This window comes from Neovison vison, chromosome 5 (assembly GCF_020171115.1).
Source record: "Neovison vison isolate M4711 chromosome 5, ASM_NN_V1, whole genome shotgun sequence".
Taxonomy (NCBI): domain Eukaryota; kingdom Metazoa; phylum Chordata; class Mammalia; order Carnivora; family Mustelidae; genus Neogale; species Neogale vison.
The window spans coordinates 17,142,557-17,158,285 of NC_058095.1; positions in this window are offsets into that span (position 1 = coordinate 17,142,557).

Genomic DNA, 15,729 nt, shown 5'->3' on the forward strand with positions numbered 1-15,729 from the left:
TCTACTGGGAAACTAGTAAGGTTACCCTTGAGGCCTTCTGCCGGCAAAGGCCGTTTCCAAGCTCTGTACCCATTTTTGAATTATAGAAGGTACTTATGTTTCTTATAGAAGTTACCTAAAGTAATATAAGTTTCAGGCTTCACAAAACCCCCGGTCCTGGCAGTCCTGATTTACACACTCTAAGGCCTGAGTATTTGAGAATAGAATCCCAGAATTAGGTGCAATCTTAAAAGATTACCCAGTTCATCTCTTACGTGGGGAGATCCATCAATTCCCAGGATAATTTTTCTTAAGAATCTGTAAGTGTAGATGCCACCTCCCACTTGCCCATTCTAATGTTAGACTCCCTGAAAGTCAAGGAATTCCTCTTTATGACTGACAGTGGTCTCCTATTTTAACTGAATACTATTACCTCTTGGTCAGGCACTATGGACATGGAGACCATATTTCCCCTCCCTCCAAGAATATTGGCAACCCCCCTCAGGAAACCTGGTAGACAGATGGAGGAGACAATGCTTTGAGAGTGCCCGGGAAGCCCATGTTTCCCATCCTCCCTAGCAGATAGTTTGGGGCCATGGGATGGAGTTCTGGCCAATGGATGTGGGTAGAAGATATACATCACTTCCGGTCTTGGCCCTTAAAAGCACAGTCTTCTAATTCTCCATCCCTTTCTGCAGAACCTTGGCAGAACACATGGAAGGCCATGTGTTCCAGACAGTATAGCAAACAGATAAATGTCGTGTGGGTCCCAAGGTTACGTCTTGGAGGGAGCCACCAAGCAGCAATAAGATGGTGAAGTGAGAGAGGAACAAACCGTTACTGTGTTAAGACATTTCAGGGTGTATCCGTTAAGTAGCATTGCCTAGCATACCCTGATTCACACAGGCTTAGTCTCTCCCCCACTTCTCCTTCCTCTCAAGTTTTAGGATGACTCTTCTACGTCAACATAGAAGTTCATGCCAACATAAAATAGGACAGTACAACATGATATATCAGGAAAAAAATCATTTTTAAAGAAAATGAATTCCACTAAATAACTAAACCATCCCTGCACCTCTCTGCCCAGTTAAACAACACCAACACCTTCACAGTTTCCCTGGATCCAAGGTCCTTCCATTTGATAACCTTTCTCAAGAGTGCCTTCAGTTTTCCACCTTTTTTTTTTTTCAAAGAACCAGTGACCCAGATTAGAAAGATCGCTGTGATAAGACAAGAATCCGTAACATATTTAGTATAGAATACAGGAGACCTCCTCTTGTTTCTCCTTATGTCTATGGTTGCAAAAACATCTAAAAAAATAAAATAAAGCGTGAAAGGCTTTTAATCCCACATTTCAGGTAAAGGCTGACAAATTAAGCACATGGATTTATCATTGTTTCTTTCTGAACCGCCACTGAAATGTGAGTTAAGGAATTTTAAAAATGTCTGAGCCCACAAGAATGAAAAGAAAGAGAGAGAGAAAAAAAACTTGCAGAGACAAAAGATGTCAACAGATTTTTGGAAGATGGAAAGCAGGTGGAAGAATTATCAGAGCTGAGAAATTTGAATACCACGTATTTACACAGGGGGATGCTATGGAAAGCAGAGCCAATTCAAGCTGTGGGTTCTTGGCAAGACACAAGTATGGCAGGGACTGGGGACTGCAAAAGACCAGGATGAGTTGTAGAACTGGAAACTTGGCAGGTTCTGCCCCACTGAAGACCAAGGGGTCGGTAGAAAGACACCCCAAGTTCCCACCCCATTCAATAGAGCCAAGTGACCACCTTTCCCCTCCCCATAGCAGGAGGAGAAATTGAGGGTCTGTGCCCCGATCAGCAAGAATGGTAGAGGAGGGAAGCACCAGAGGGAGGACAGGAAGGTGACGTGAAAGTGGATCTTCAAATGGTTGTCCTCCCAGTCCCCGGCACCATGTTCTCCAAGGACATTGGCAACCAAATAATCACTAGCCCACCCTACTCATCCATCCCAGCCCTGGAGAGGTTGGAAGATGCTTTTCTAGAGAAACTAATGACCCCTAAAAAAAGACTCACTGTTACTGACGTTTGAGGAATCTCAAAAAAATGGCCCTAGTAGAACTCTTATGGTGAAACTCTTCAATTGACAAATAACATCCGTGCACACAGAGTGTCCAGATGGCTTTTTAATATCTTACTCTTAAATATTAGTGGACTGAAAAGGATGACCAAGAACTTGAGGAAAGTCTCCAACATGAAAGGCAGAAACTGAGACCAGTTGACCAACAGCCAAAGGGAGAGCATCAAAGAAACAGGCATCAATGCCTTCAGAGAGACGGGAGAAGATATTTCACCTCTGAAACTAGAATAAAAGACCATACTAAAAGCAAGAATCCAAATTGGATTGTGGTAATGGTTGCACATCTCTGTAGATTTAATAAAAATCATTGAATCACACTTAAAATGTTATGGTGTATAAATTATATCCCCACAAAAACTGTTTTTAAAAGGGAATGATCAGGAGGTAAAAAGGAGCAAACCCTTGAATATTGAAAATCTGATAGCAGAAGGGGGCCTGTCTGGCTCAGTCAGTAGAATAAGCCACTCTTGATCTCAGGTCCTGAGTTCAAGGCCCAGGTTGGGTATAGAACTTACTTTAAAAAAAAAAATGAAAGAAAGAAAATATGATAGCAGAAATAAAGTAGTCAAGGGGTACCTGGGTAGCTCAGTAGTTAAGCATCTGCCTTCGGCTTGGGTCACGATCCCAGGGTCCTGGGATCGAGCCCCACATTGGGCTCCCTGCCCAGTGGGAAGCCTGCTTCTCCCTCTTTCTCCCCCCCTGCTTGTGTTCCCTCTCTTGCTGTGTCTCTCGCTGTCAAATAAATAAATAAAATCTTTAAGAAAGAAAGAAAGGAAGGAAGGAAGGAAGAAAGGAAGGAAGGAAGAAAGAAAGAAAAAGAAAGAATGGAAGAGGAAAAAAGAGAGAGAGAAGCCAATAGGAGGGTTTGAAAGGTAGGGTCAAGGAAATTTTTGAGAAAGTTGGAAAAAAAATAGGGGAATGGAAAAGAAGAGAGAGAAAAAACAGGGAAAGTAAAAGATCCACCTAGGAGGCCCAACAGAGAAATACAGGATAGAGAAAATGAAAAGGAGTCCATGGACAAAGGAATAATACAAAAATATTTTCCAGACCTGAAGGATTTACATTTCCAGGTTTTAAAAACCCACCAAGGAGCTCCTGGATGGCTCTGTCGGTTAAGCAACTGACTCCTGCTCAGGTCTTGACCTCAGGGTCATAAGATCAAGCCCCACGTTGGGCTCCGGGCTCAGCGGAGAGTCTGCTGGAGATTCTCTCTCCCTCTGCTCCCTCCCACTCATGCTCTAAATAAATAGATAAATAGACGAATAAAATCTAAAAAAAAAAAATAATAAAAGCCCATTGAAAATAAATAAAAATAAAACCTATTGTGATCACCAGTGAATGAATGAATGAATGAATGAATAAAGACCCACACTAATTTTGCGGTGGTGTATATGAAGAGAAAAGAAGATCGTAGTTTTCAGAAGGAAAAAAAAAACAGGTTTAAAAAAAAAGATCAGGGACGCCTGGGTGGCGCAGTTGGTTGGACGACTGCCTTCAGCTCAGGGCGTGATCCTGGAGTCCCGGGATCGAGTCCCACATCAGGCTCCCAGCTCCATGGGGAGTCTGCTTCGCTCTCTGACCTTCTCCTCGCTCGTGCTCTCTCTCACTGTCTCTCTCTCTCTCAAATAAATAAAATAAAATCTTTAAAAAAAAAAAAAAAAAAAGATCAATATAAGAATGGCACGAGATATCTCGTTAGGAGCTTCTCATTCTAGAAGTCAGAAAACAAGAGAAATGCTTTCAAAATTGCCCCCCTTAAACGGGTAGAAGCAATTAAAAAAACACTAGAATAATTAAAAAGCAAGTCTTGGGAGAGGGGTGTGTGTTTCCACCAACTCTCTGGGCTTTTTTTTTTTTTTAAAAGATTTTATTTATTTATCAGAGAGAGAGAGGGAGAGAGCCAGCACAGGCAGACAGAATGGCAGAGGCAGAGGGAGAAGCAGGCTCCCTGCTGAGCAAGGAGGCGATGTAGGACTCGATCCCAGGACGCTGGGATCATGACCTGAGCCAAAGGCAGCTGCTTAACCAACTGAGCCACCCAGGCGTCCCTCTCTAGGCTTTCTTAATGTTTCTCCCTGCCCCTCCACCAAGTCAGTCTCTCTCTCTCTCTCTCTCTCTCTCTCTCCCCTTCGCATCCTCCCACCTTCCTTTGTCTTCCCCTTCCTCTTCTTTCCGCCCTGCTGTCTCTCTTTCTCCACTGGCCATCACATAGAATGAAAGGAACTTTTCTTTTCTAATTAACTTCATTTGTTCAAGTCATTTTACCTTCTCTCTCCTCTGCCTTAAAAGCCGACACGCAGAACACTTTGCATTTCTGCACTACAAAATTGAAATGAAATTGCTCTTTTGTTGTTGCCCCTTGTGGTCGGTGAGGCATCTGCCTGGCTGTCTGCCCTGGGGAGTCCTGCCTCACTTCTGCCTCCAGTGGGTGCCGTTCAAGGTTCGTGGGTCACCTCAGATGGAACTAAGAGGCTCAGGCTCAACTAGTTTTGAGCTCAGACTCCTCATGTACATTTTTTTTTTTTAAAGATTTTATTTATTTGACAGAGCGAGATCACAAGCAGGCAGAGAGGCAGGCAGAGAGAGAGGAGGAAGCAGGCTCCCTGCTGAGCAGAGAGCCCGACGCGGGACTCAATCCCAGGACCCTGAGATCATGACCTGAGCCGAAGGCAGCAGCTTAACCCACTGAGCCACCCAGGCGCCCTCCTCATGTACATTTAAAGATAATTCCAAACTGGTATCTCCTAGTTCATTAGGAAAAAGGAGCTTAGATTTGGTCCTCAATAAGAAAAGGCCTCCTCATTCTAGATCCTTCTATCAAGTTGGCTTTCTAAACCTCTCATGAGGGCAGGATGTTGCTGCAGGCCAGACATCAAGCAGGGATTGGATCCTGCTCAGCATCAAGACTTGTGTGTAGAGGTGGATGAGGACAGCAATGACTATCCGCTCCTCAGCACGCCTTCATTAGACGCCAACTGTGTGCTCAGCCCTGGGATGTGGAGAAAGCTGAGGCCTTCCATCTCAAGAACTCACTGTCTGTGGCAGAGGGAACAAGCACCTTAACACATAACCATCATTCACCCTGACACTGTGGTGGGGGAATTACATGCGAAGCATCAGAGCAGCGCGGCGGAGGATGGGGTTCCTTCGTTCCTGCTGTACTGAAGGAGGCTTCCCAGAGGACATGCCTCAGGAACTGAGCCTGGGGGATATATGTGACATTGTCAGATGGAGGAGGCCTGAAGTAGGGGAGAGCAGGTTGGGCAGCGAGAATGGCCCGTGCAAAGGCACTGAGGTGTGTGAGGACATTTCTGTGTGACTCTGGGAGACGTGACAGGACTGGAGAGGGAAGATCCCAACTTTCCCCTCAGAACCTCCCAGGCCCCCATGACACCTGTCCCCCTGTCTGGGGAGAGACGGCGGTGTCTGATCCAGCACGTGGTGTCCTTTGAGTGACGGCTCTGTCATTAGCAGGGCAGCAACACACTGTTCTCAGAAGAGGAGCTCCTGGATTTGACAGCTGTGCTGTTGTTACCCAGCAGCCCTACTCAGTCCAGCCCGACTCTGAGCTCTGCTGCCCCCTCTCTCAGGAAGGAATGTCCCCTACCTCAGGGTCACCAGCTCTCCCTGGAGGCCTAAGAAGATGGCAGCCTTGCGGTCTGTGGGGGTTGGGCTGGCTCAGTCTTCAGCTCCTTGGAGACCCTGTGGGCAGGTGCGGGACTCACACTGTGCGCTCCACACTGCCCTCCCCACAGCCTCCCATGTCTGCTCGTTGGATGAGCAAGGGAAGAGCAAAGGGAGAGAGACCAGCAGCAAGGAGACAGGGAGACAGAGACAGATGGGGTGTAAAAGGGGAGAAAGGGGTGAGTGTCAGAGCACCTCCCACGGGCGGGGCGCTCACTCCTGAGCCCTGCTGCAACCTGACAGGCATTAACTCCATGAATGCTCCCGACTCATTTTGCCATTGAGGAAACTGAGGCACAGCGGGGCTAAGCAACTTGCCAGACTCACACAGCTCACGCGTGTGGGAGCAGGGTGCGGACCCAGGTAGTCTGGCCTCAGAGCCCGCGCTTCCTACAGCTCGGTGTGATAAAGATCACAGTCATGGTGGGGAGGCGTCTTCATGGGACACAGAGGAGTTTGTGTCCCTGGGGGATGGGATCCCTGACCAGGAGATCAGGGATGGTCTCAGTCCTCTCGTGATCTGCAACTGGCTCAGTGCACACTCTGGGCCTCGGGCCTCTGCGCTGGCTTCCAGGAGGCTGGATCCTGCGCTCACTGGCTGCTGCAGTGTGCGGGCCTGAACGTTGCTGATCGGGCCTGGGCATTCTCCCGGAGGCCTTGGCCTCTACTGCCAGTTGTGGTCAAAGGAGTCCGGCTCTCCAAACCTCAGCCACCAACTATTTTTGGTGCAAAAACAGGTGGCCAGATGGTTGGCTCACTTTGCCCGGTGCCCAGATCCCTGCCTGTGCCCAGCTCCCTGCCAGCAGAGCTGCCCCAGGGGCCAGCAGAGGGAGGGTGGGTCCCCACCATAGCTCTCCAGGGTCACCAGGAAACCTTCCCCTCCACTGTCACTTTCCTCCCCCAGTCGGGCCTCCCTCACTAGCGGTCCGTGTCCTCTCTCTGGTCGGATACCCCACCCCATCACCTCTGCTTCTCTCTGAATACTAATCACCATCATTTGAATATCACTGAGTGCCGGGCACTCTGCCAAGCCTATGGCATGACTCATCTCACTGAGGGCAAGTCTCATCCTCTTCTCTGTGCAGGCAGGGAAGAAGGCTCTGGGCATTCCCCTATAGGGGCCCCCCATCACAGAAACGCTGGGTGGTAAGAGGAGAATCCCACCCCTGCTGGAGCCAAGCCCGCCCTTTAGCCTGGACCTCCGTCTTCTCAGCATCACTCGGGGGTCCTGGCATCTTCTCCCCTTTACTGGCTTAGATCCTTTGTCAGATCCTCACTCCATCTCTGAGGGGAAACAAAGTCAGAACAAGGCTGTTTCCAGAAACAGAGCCGGTGGCCGGCGTCAAAGATGGATGGGGCCCAGGGGAGTCCTCTTACGTGCTAAGATGCCCCGAAGGGGTTGAAAGGGGCTGCAGACACACCACCTGATGCAGAGGTTCACAGGAGTCAAAGGGCAGGACCACGCGGGAAAGATTGGCCCCTCCATCCTCCAGGGAAGGCAGAGAAGCAGAAATAGAGGGTCCCTGGCTAAACAGGGAACTGACCTTATGAGAAGCTACATGTGACCCTGGGGTGCTGTTGCTGGGGCATGCACCCAGTACTTACAGGAAGGAGAAACCCAGGCTGGATCCCCTCTCCCCCACACCCTCCATCCCAGGTGTAGTCTCTCCGGCCAGGTTCCTCTCAGGAGCATTCACCGGGTCACAGTGCCATCTGCAGGGCAGCCCTGCGTCAAAGCAGAGGCTGCCAAGGCTGGTCCTGAGAGCTGTTGGTCATCGTGGTCCACTCCTAATTGCGCGCCCCTGACAAAGCCAGCGCCCACACATACAGTTCTGGAAAGCTTAGGGGAGCGAAAGAGGAATCACGCTCGTCCAGCATCCTTCCAAATGATTCTGGTAGATACTATTGTACCCATTTTATAGATGGAAACGCTGAGCCTCGGAAAGCTAGCATCACCTAGCCGGTTGGGTGTGGAGCTAGGCAGGATTCCAGCTCAGGCCCTTTAACTTTAAAAATCTCTGTGCTGGGGCTCCTGGGTGGCTCTGAGGGTCAAGCCCCTGCCTTTGGCTCAGGTCATGATCTCGGGGTCCTGGGATTGAGTCCCACATCAGGCTCTCTGCTCGGTGGGGAGCCTGCTTTCTCCTTCTCTCTGCCTGCCTCTCTGCCTGCTTGTGATCTCTGTCAAATAAATAAGTAAAATGTTTTTAATTTTTAAAACATTAAAAATAATATGAAAATAAAAATCTCTGTGACCCACAATGGCCTCTTCTGTCTCAGAAGATGATGGAGGGAGTGGGGTTGGAAAGAAAGCAACATCTGCCAGCTGGAGGGGTCAGAGAAGCCAGATGTGTGACTTAGTTCTGTGTCACCAGCCTTCGGAGAGGACCTTCTGTCAGCCAAAACCCACCCAACCCAGCCGGGCAAGAGTGAGCACCCCCCAGACAGCTCATCCCCCCGGGGCCCGTCAGAAGATTAATACACAGAGAATTGAGCTGTTTCATTAAAGAGGATTGTGGAGGGGCTGAGGTGGATTTGTTTCACGTCTCAATAACTGGCAAGATCACGGAGAACATCATATTGTATTCCTTTCAGTGCCCATCTCGACAGCAAGCCTTGTCAGCCAGGGTTCGGAGGCTGAGGCTGTCTGCCCGAATGAGAAGATACTCAAGTCGTCGAAATTCACCAATTTTTCTGAAATTTGAAATCTACAGTTTCCTGAGCCATGCCTTGTTAATTGGCCATCCAAATTCTTAAAAAAAAAAAAATCGAAGTAGCTTGATTAAATGATTTGTGAATTGGGCAACACCCCACCTAGCCAGCAGAGATGCTCCTGGCCATCTAAATTCTGGAGCTTGTGTTTAAGCATCATTGATGCAAAACGCGGCAACCCAATCGGGTTTTCATTGATGGCAAACTTTTCATCAGCCATATGTGGAGGATTCGCTCAGGAGTGGTTCACAGTGTGTTTATTTATTCCTGGGACAGCCTTCTTCTGCCGCCCAATTGAAATCCCCCGCAGGTTTGTTCCAAGAGTAGCAGATAAGTGCAACCTTATCCTGAGCTACTTGCAATATTATCCCCTGGAAGCCTGATTAGAGGTGAGATCTCTCTAGCAGATGGAGGCTTCCCCTCTCTATATGCAGAGCACGGTAGATTCAGCTTTCTAGAGAACTTGATTATCTATAACATAGCTCATTTTTTTAAAGATTTTATTTATTTATTTGACAGACAGAGATCATAAGTAGGCAGAGAGGCAGGCAGAGAGAGGAAAGGAAGCAGGCTCCCTGCTTCGCAGAGAGCCAGATGTGGGGCTCGATCCCAGGTCCCCAGGATCATGACCTGAGCCGAAGGCAGCAGCTTAACCCACTGAGCCACCCAGGCGCCCCAACATAGCTCGTTTTAATTGACCACTTTCGCATATTGCTGTCCCCTATTTAGTAACAAGTGTTTATTAATTGCCTACTGCATTCATTTTTTTTTTAAGATTTTATTTATTTAGGGGATGCCTGGGTGGCTCAGTGGGTTAAGCCGCTGCCTTTGGCTCAGGTCATGATCCCAGGGTCATAGGATCAAGTCCCGCATCGGGGTCCTTGCTCGACAGGGAACCTGCTTCTCTCGCTGCCTCTGCCTGCCTCTCTGCCTGCTTGTGTGAACTCGCTTGCTCTCTCTGGCAAATAAATAAAATCTTAAAAAAAAAAAAAAGATTTTATTTATTTAGTTGACAGAGATCACAAGTAGGCAGAGAGGCAGGCAGAGAGAGAGGAGGAAGCAGGCTCCCTGCTGAGCAGAGAGCCTGATGTGGGGCTCAATCCCAGGATCCTGGGATCATGATCTGGGCTGAAGGCAGAGGCTTTAACCCACTGAGCCATCCAGGCACCCCAGCCTACTGCATTCTTAATCTAAGATGTTTGCTTTGGGTTGGGGAGCCTTAGAAGAGAAACATTTGCTCGTTTCGGGTGCTAGTCTCTTCTGGGGTCTTTAGTCAAATGGACAAGAAATATATATTTTACAACTTGGTGTGCAAAACGCTTGCGTGGAAATCCACACATCTGAGAATGGATGCATTGTGGAGAATTTCTAGGGTCAGTTAAGGGAGAAAGAAATGCAAATGACAGTGTTCTGGGATTCTTCTGCACGCTACCCAGCCAGAAGAGCCTAAGGATAGCACCTTGAGAGCATGCATTAACTCACCAAATATTTGTGGAACACCCACCCAGTGCTAGCCCCTAGGAGGATTTTGCAAAAACTCAGTCCTTTATCTCAAAACTGACAGCACGGTGGGAAGGCTGGGGTTTTTTTTTTTTGTTTTTTGTTTTTTTTTTTTTAATGCAAATCACAGAATGGAACAGCGGCAAAATCTAGGAGTGGGGAGGAAATTTGGCTCTCGGGGAAATAAGTGGAAAGTCTCATTCCTCTTAAAAGTAGAGCATCTTGGAACATCTTACCTGATTGTTGCCAGCCTTTGTCCTCAGCAGGGTGAGGAAGTAGGGGAGACAACCACTCCTCTGGACTCATTTCTGACTCTCCTGGTTAAAAAGAGAAATGACAGGGGCACCTTGGTGGCTCAGTCGGTTAAGCCCAGACTCTTGGTTTTGGCTCAGGGCATTGATCTCAGTGTTGTGGGATCAAGCCCTGTGTCAGGCTCCAAGCTTCACACAGAGTTGGCTTGTTCCTTTCCCTTTGCTCCTCCTCCTGCTCATGCGTTCTCTCTCTCTCTCAAAAATAAATAAAATATTTAAAAAAGAGAAAGGGAGAGAAATGATAGTGTATTGGGGCTCTCCGGAGAAACAGAACCAGTAGGACATATAGTGACACATAAGAGGAGATTTACTATGGGGACTGGCTTACACGGAAGCTGAGATATGCTCTTATATGCTGTTGTAAGATGAAAAACAGGAAAGCTGGTGGCAAGCGTCAGTCAGAGGCCTTTAAGGAGGTCAGCCTGATGCAAGTCCCAGTGTCCAAGGACCAAGAACCAGGAGCTCTGATTCCCGTGTCCAAGGCCAGGAGAGATGGATGTTAAAGCTCAACAAGGGAAAAAGAGGGGCGCCTGGGTGTCTCAGTCAGTTAAGCATCTGCCTTTGCCTCAGGTTGTGGTCCTGGGGTCCTGGGATTGAGCCCCGCACTGGGCTCCTTGCTTTAGCGAGGAGCCTGCTTTTCCCTCTCCCTCTGCCTGCCCCTCCCCCTGCTTGTGCTCTCTCTCTGTCAAATAAATAAATAAAATCTTAAAAAACAACAACAAAAAGAATAATTAGGGGGAAAAAAGGAAAAGAGAGAATTTGCCCTTTCTCCACTTTTTTGTTCTATTCGGGCCCTCAGTGGATTGGATGATGCCGGCCCACACAGGTAGGGATGAACTTTCCCTCAGTCTGCTGAGTCAAATGCTAACTTCTTCTGGAAACACCCTCATAGATAGGCCCAGAAATGCTGTTTTCACACTACCTGGGCACCCCTTAGCCCAGTGAAGTCAACACACAATGAGCCCTCACAGATGAGGTCACACTGTCACAGCCTCCCTCTGGAATGACTTTCTTCTCTCCACTTCCTGCCATGCCAAGCTTTCTAGACTTTAACCTTTGGACTCCTTCCCATGGCTACTGCTAAGGCCAACCCACCTCTCCCCATTCCTCATCCTTCCCTAGTTAAATAGGAGCTTCTCCCTTCTGTGAGGAGCCATCAATTACACTGGGGGACCTTGCATCATCCATCCATCCCCAGGGACGCTGCCCCTCCTGCAGGTCTCGGAGGACAGGGACTTCCCAAGAGGCAGGACACCCCCAATTAGGAGGAAGGGAAGAGCAGCAGCTTTTTTTTTTCTTTTTTTTTTTTTTTTAGATTTTATTTATTTATTTGACAGACTGAGATGACAAGTAGGCAGAGAGGCAGGCAGAGATAGAGAGGAGGAAGCAGGCTCCCTGCTGAGCAGAGAGCCCGATGTGGGGCTCGATCCCAGGACCCTGAGATCATGACCTGAGCTGAAGGCAGATGCTTAACCCACTGAGCCACCCAGGCACCTGAGTAGCAGCTTTTAAAGAAATCCAAGTGGCTTCTCTGGGAGCCCAGGGCTAAACTCGGATTTTAAGAGGACATGAATGAGAAAAACTGAAGGACAAATGGATGGTTTTGGAAATGTCTACTAATGAAACAAATACGTGTAAGACAGCACGGAGACTAGAACACGGTTAAGTATCTAAGAAACATTAGGTGGTGGTATTATTATTATTGAACACCAGAAGAAGGAGGGCTTGGGATAAAAATGTATGTGTAACAAAGGCAGCCTTTAAAAGCTAAATTTGTTTCCAGGCAAGAATAACAAGGAAGAGATGTTCAAGGCAGATGACATGATATTAATAAAAGACATTAATAAAAGACTGGGGGAAAGCTAAAGCCTCCTTTCTCCCTAGTTCCTTCCATTTCCTGTGTTAAAGAGAATAATCGTCAAGCTGGAAAGTTGAACAAACATGATTATAGGGTAATTGGGACCCACGACAGATGATGTCGTGCTCAAGGACAGCCCCGCTGCTGTACTTGGTCTCAGCTCTCCTGATTCCAGCTAAATATATCCAAGAACTTTCTGGTGTGATTGCAGAACCCCTACTGGTAAATACTGAGAAATCGGGAAGCTATAAGGAGTGGGGGGAAACTGGAGGCTGGGACATATTGCCCCGATTTGAGAAAGAAAGTGAATTCCAGAAATTAGATTGGCATGTCTGATGTTGACCTGTGCTCAGCTAGGTCTTGAGCCCTTATAGAACATGGCAGATGTTACTAACGGCCAAAGTACTCACTGGGCAAATTAATCTCACTTCCCATGTTGATCAGTTGGTATAGGGAGACACTGCTATGCATCCTATATACTGATTTTTGGCCAAGTACCTGACAGAATCTTTGAGGATTCCTGGTGAACAAGATGAAGAAATAAGGCTAAATTTAAAATGCAAAGCTCAGAGAGGCTGGTATTTTTATCCATGTCACACAGCTGACCTTTAGCAAAGCGAGGATTTGAACTCGAGAGAACTCCAGGATTCAAACTGTTAGCCACATCACTGGGCTGGCATCTACCGATTGTCAGGCTTACCACTGGCCCCCACATTTTAAGAAGGATGCTGACAGATCAAAGCAAGTGTGGCAGAGAGCTACCAGGAGAATGCAAGAGGCTAGAAACCTTACATACAAAAAATCTTTGGGGGTCCCATATGGGAGAAAAATTACTTGGGGGGAATGCCATGACTGCCCTAAAGCATGTGAAGAAATGTTACGTGACAAAGCAATGAGGTTTATTCTGCACAGAAGGATAACGGCAAGAGGGGCGCCTGGGTGCCTCAGTGGGTTGAGTCTGTCTTTGGTTCAGGTCATGATCCCAGGGTCCTGAGATCAAACCCTGGGCTCCTGATGAGCGCAGAGCCTGCCTCCCCCTCTTCCTCTGCCCCTCACACCCCCCTACTTGTGCTCGCTCTTGAATAAATAAAATCTTTAAAAAAAGGCATAAGAGCAAGTGATAAGATTTCAGCTTTCTGAGGATGAGGGATTTATCCCAAACTAGAATGCGCTGCTTTATGAGGACTGAGCCCCCTGGCACTGAAAGCATGCAAGCAGAGGCTGGACAGCCAGCAGCCAGGCCTTCTACTCTGAGAAAGCTCTCCCCCTCTTCTCAAAGTACTTAGAGCACTGCTGAGACTGACTAACTCGACACTCTCGTTGCTATTGGTTTCATGTTCATGAATTTCACACTGCTTTTTGGCGGTGTAATTTACCTACCATACAATTCACCCATTATAAGAAAGCAATTTAAAGATTCTTAGTAAATGTGTACAGTTGTGCAGCCATCAATGCAATCCTGTTTTAGAGCATTGATTATAGTTTTTGCTTCCCAAAGAACATTATAAGCATCCAAGTTAGGTCCAGGTCTCCTTGGCAGCTGTCTCTACTGGCCCAATATTGCATCTCACACCCCCATGCCCTGGCTCTTCCCCTCCATCCAGCACCCATTCCCCTTCCTGTCAGCTGACACAGTTCTGCACCTGCTGCTCTGTCCCCGGGCTCTGGGCCATACCCAGTTTGTCCCCTTCTCTCCCCGCATGCCAAGCTCTGGAGGCCAGTGTGTGGTCTTCAGCAGAGTCTGAGGTGGTGCCGTATTCTGGAAGGATATGGATGACATTTGAATCATGGCCATGTGGCCTCCAGAAAGTCACTTTATCTTCCTGTTTGCAAAGTAGATGCAGTAAGCGTGCCTTGCACGCCGGGGGCGCAGGGTGGGGGGCGGGGGGTGTTCCGCGGGAGAGGGAAAAGCAGAGATGACGTATGTAAAGTGCCTAGAAGCCTAGAACGGTATCCAGCATGCTCGGTAGATGGCGGTGACCACTGCTTTACAATTACCATCACTGCTGATACTGCTGCCACCTTTATCATTGGTACTCTGGAGTCCTCTGCACTGGGTGGCCATTTGCTTTTCTCTTCCAGGCATATCCCTGGCCGCAGTCCCTGTTTTCTAGGTTACTCTGGGCGTCCAGGAAAGAAGATGGATTCCACGGCACTCAGCACCCCCAAGGCCCACCCCTGCTGGGGCTGCGGGTAGGTCAGTGGGACGAAGCAGCAGCACCATCTAGTGGCGATGGGCCGCAGCGAGTTATTTATGGGCCAGATTGAGTAGCTGATCTGACTGCACAATTTTGGAGCCTTGAAGTTCAGTGGTCCATCCACTGCTCACGTGTGAGGTTTGTGTGTGCACGGCACCCTCCTTCCCATGCCATGCGTTAGAGTTAGGGAGAGACCACAGGGTGTGACGAAGTGGTTTAAAAAGCATCCCTGCCTAGAGACAGGAAGACCAGCGACTAATGGTTACCTAGGACTGGGGAGGTCTGAGAGAGGTTGGGGTGAATGCTGAATGGTACGGGGTTTCTTTTCAGGACAAAAAAATGTTCTAAAATTGCGATAACGGTCACACAGATCTGAGTATACTAAAAACCATGACTGTAACCTTTTAAATAGGTGAACTGTGTAGTATCTGAATTAGATCTCAATAAAGCTACCCAAAAAGGCGAGGTGGTATCAAGATTTTTTTTCATCTTCACATCATCAGATTTTCTGTGTACTGTTTGACAACCTCCATCAGACCTGTGGGCAATGGACTCAGGTCACTTCTAGGTGTCCTACCTCACTTCCCTTGAAACTACTTCACCCCTTCTGTGCCGAGCCACTCACATGGAAATATCCCCAGCTCTGTTAAGACGTTATTTAAAATAGATCTAACTACAGGACCCACAGTCGAGAGAACTCATAGAACCCCCACATTACCCCCCATTGTTGGTATTTGCACGGAGCTATCTCCCAGGTCAGCCTGGGAACTTCCATTTGCAGGGGAGGAAATGGAGGGTCAGAGGTTGACTAGTCCAACAGAATCCAGCTAGTGAATGGGCGGAGCTTTCAATTCAGCTTCAGACTTTGATTCCAGGTTCAGAGCTCTTGCCATTCCATAGGGAGACCACACAACTCACTTTCTGCCGTGTCCTACATAATTGTTAGTAGCACCCCTTTCCCTCTCGATAATAAACATTGTGCCCTCTAGGGGACAGTCTTTCCCCTTGGGTTCTGCCTCATCTGTACCTCAAACTGATGCCTCAGGACAGAGCTGTGGTCAGGCCAAGAGCCCCTCAGCGCTTCCTGAAGTTCCCACTGGCTCCCCAGGCCCCTCACCAAAAAGAAACAGAAAGTAGATTAGTGGTTGCTGGGGGTGCCTGGGAAAAGGGAGGAATGGGGAATGGATGCTAACGGATCCAGAATTTCTTCTGGGGTTGTCAAAAATTGGTAGTTGTGGTTGCATATGCTAAAACTACAGAACCAAAAAAAAAAAAAAAAGAAAAGAAAAGAAAAAAGGAAGAGGAATAGGTGAGGCTAGGAAACAGCAGTGTGCTTGTTGGACAAGCATCCGGGGTGATCTCATTAGCATTCCCC